Here is a 2,500-nt window from a genome sequence, read left to right on the forward strand (position 1 = left end):
CAATGCAAGGTGGTCTCTCTCTCTCTCTCGTGTCAAAATGAAAACAGCTTCCAGCCCCTTTCATGAAGGACTACTTGTGCATATTGCAAGATTTCAGTTTCTAAGTGAATGAGCAAAAGAGCATACAGCACCTGGTATTCCCAGGCGGTCTCCCATCCAAGTACTAACCAGGCCCGACCCTGCTTAGCTTCCGAGGTCAGACGAGATCGGGCGTTGCCAGGCTGGTATGGCCGTACGAAATAAGTTGACAACCATAGGCTACTTATCCATATACAGATTTAGCAATTGACAATGCAAGGTAGTCTCTCTCTCTCTCTCTCGTGTCAAAATGAAAACAGCTTCCAGCCCCTTTCATGAAGGACTACTTGTGCATATTGCAAGATGTCAGTTTCTAAGTGAATGAGCAAAAGAGCATACAGCACCTGGTATTCCCAGGCGGTCTCCCATCCAAGTACTAACCAGGCCCGACCCTGCTTAGCTTCCGAGATCAGACGAGATCGGGCGTTGCCAGGCTGGTATGGCCGTACGAAATAAGTTGACAACCATAGGCTACTTATCCATATACAGATTTAGCAATTGACAATGCAAGGTAGTCTCTCTCTCTCTCTCTCTCTCTCTCTCTCGTGTCAAAATGAAAACAGCTTCCAGCCCCTTTCATGAAGGACTACTTGTGCATATTGCAAGATGTCAGTTTCTAAGTGAATGAGCAAAAGAGCATACAGCACCTGGTATTCCCAGGCGGTCTCCCATCCAAGTACTAACCAGGCCCGACCCTGCTTAGCTTCCGAGATCAGACGAGATCGGGCGTTGCCAGGCTGGTATGGCCGTACGAAATAAGTTGACAACCATAGGCTACTTATCCATATACAGATTTAGCAATTGACAATGCAAGGTGGTCTCTCTCTCTCTCTCTCGTGTCAAAATGAAAACAGCTTCCAGCCCCTTTCATGAAGGACTACTTGTGCATATTGCAAGATTTCAGTTTCTAAGTGAATGAGCAAAAGAGCATACAGCACCTGGTATTCCCAGGCTGTCTCCCATCCAAGTACTAACCAGGCCCTAGCCTGCTTAGCTTCCGAGATCAGACGAGATCGGGCGTTGCCAGGCTGGTATGGCCGTACGAAATAAGTTGACAACCATAGGCTACTTATCCATATACAGATTTAGCAATTGACAATGCAAGGCAGTCTCTCTCTCTCTCTCTCTCTCTCTCTCTCGTGTCAAAATGAAAACAGCTTCCAGCCCCTTTCATGAAGGACTACTTGTGCATATTGCAAGATGTCAGTTTCTAAGTGAATGAGCAAAAGAGCATACAGCACCTGGTATTCCCAGGCGGTCTCCCATCCAAGTACTAACCAGGCCCGACCCTGCTTAGCTTCCGAGATCAGACGAGATCGGGCGTTGCCAGGCTGGTATGGCCGTACGAAATAAGTTGACAACCATAGGCTACTTATCCATATACAGATTTAGCAATTGACAATGCAAGGTAGTCTCTCTCTCTCTCTCTCTCTCTCTCTCGTGTCAAAATGAAAACAGCTTCCAGCCCCTTTCATGAAGGACTACTTGTGCATATTGCAAGATGTCAGTTTCTAAGTGAATGAGCAAAAGAGCATACAGCACCTGGTATTCCCAGGCGGTCTCCCATCCAAGTACTAACCAGGCCCGACCCTGCTTAGCTTCCGAGATCAGACGAGATCGGGCGTTGCCAGGCTGGTATGGCCGTACGAAATAAGTTGACAACCATAGGCTACTTATCCATATACAGATTTAGCAATTGACAATGCAAGGTGGTCTCTCTCTCTCTCTCTCGTGTCAAAATGAAAACAGCTTCCAGCCCCTTTCATGAAGGACTACTTGTGCATATTGCAAGATTTCAGTTTCTAAGTGAATGAGCAAAAGAGCATACAGCACCTGGTATTTCCAGGCGGTCTCCCATCCAAGTACTAACCAGGCCCGACCCTGCTTAGCTTCCGAGATCAGACGAGATCGGGCGTTGCCAGGCTGGTATGGCCGTACGAAATAAGTTGACAACCATAGGCTACTTATCCATATACAGATTTAGCAATTGACAATGCAAGGTAGTCTCTCTCTCTCTCTCTCTCTCTCTCTCTCGTGTCAAAATGAAAACAGCTTCCAGCCCCTTTCATGAAGGACTACTTGTGCATATTGCAAGATGTCAGTTTCTAAGTGAATGAGCAAAAGAGCATACAGCACCTGGTATTCCCAGGCGGTCTCCCATCCAAGTACTAACCAGGCCCGACCCTGCTTAGCTTCCGAGATCAGACGTGATCGGGCGTTGCCAGGCTGGTATGGCCGTACGAAATAAGTTGACAACCATAGGCTACTTATCCATATACAGATTTAGCAATTGACAATGCAAGGTAGTCTCTCTCTCTCTCTCTCTCTCTCTCTCTCTCTCTCTCTCTCTCTCTCTCTCTCTCGTGTCAAAATGAAAACAGCTTCCAGCCCCTTTCATGAAGGACTACTTGTGCATATTGCA

The 2,500-nt window shown here is 47.0% G+C and overlaps 8 non-coding genes across 8 annotated transcripts; all 8 read right to left on the bottom strand.

The window, feature by feature from the left end:
• Window positions 1–119: 119 nt before the first annotated feature.
• LOC146230352 (5S ribosomal RNA) lies at window positions 120–238 on the bottom strand. Its single transcript, XR_014745202.1, has one exon. It is a non-coding gene; the product is annotated as a 5S ribosomal RNA (ribosomal RNA).
• A 172-nt stretch (window positions 239–410) lies between these two features.
• Window positions 411–529, bottom strand: LOC146230353 (5S ribosomal RNA). The gene has a single exon (XR_014743589.1). It is a non-coding gene; the product is annotated as a 5S ribosomal RNA (ribosomal RNA).
• Window positions 530–713: 184 nt separating this feature from the next.
• On the bottom strand, window positions 714–832 carry LOC146230354 (5S ribosomal RNA). Its single transcript, XR_014743590.1, has one exon. It is a non-coding gene; the product is annotated as a 5S ribosomal RNA (ribosomal RNA).
• Window positions 833–1,004: 172 nt separating this feature from the next.
• Window positions 1,005–1,123, bottom strand: LOC146230355 (5S ribosomal RNA). Its single transcript, XR_014744697.1, has one exon. It is a non-coding gene; the product is annotated as a 5S ribosomal RNA (ribosomal RNA).
• A 184-nt stretch (window positions 1,124–1,307) lies between these two features.
• Window positions 1,308–1,426, bottom strand: LOC146230356 (5S ribosomal RNA). Its single transcript, XR_014743591.1, has one exon. It is a non-coding gene; the product is annotated as a 5S ribosomal RNA (ribosomal RNA).
• A 182-nt stretch (window positions 1,427–1,608) lies between these two features.
• On the bottom strand, window positions 1,609–1,727 carry LOC146230357 (5S ribosomal RNA). The gene has a single exon (XR_014743592.1). It is a non-coding gene; the product is annotated as a 5S ribosomal RNA (ribosomal RNA).
• A 172-nt stretch (window positions 1,728–1,899) lies between these two features.
• On the bottom strand, window positions 1,900–2,018 carry LOC146230358 (5S ribosomal RNA). The gene has a single exon (XR_014746091.1). It is a non-coding gene; the product is annotated as a 5S ribosomal RNA (ribosomal RNA).
• A 184-nt stretch (window positions 2,019–2,202) lies between these two features.
• On the bottom strand, window positions 2,203–2,321 carry LOC146230359 (5S ribosomal RNA). Its single transcript, XR_014744982.1, has one exon. It is a non-coding gene; the product is annotated as a 5S ribosomal RNA (ribosomal RNA).
• Between the last annotated feature and the right edge of the window lie 179 nt (window positions 2,322–2,500).

Source organism: Hypomesus nipponensis, chromosome 24 (genome assembly GCF_054491055.1).
Source record: "Hypomesus nipponensis isolate SF chromosome 24, ASM5449105v1, whole genome shotgun sequence".
In the NCBI taxonomy this organism is placed as follows: Eukaryota; Metazoa; Chordata; class Actinopteri; order Osmeriformes; family Osmeridae; genus Hypomesus; species Hypomesus nipponensis.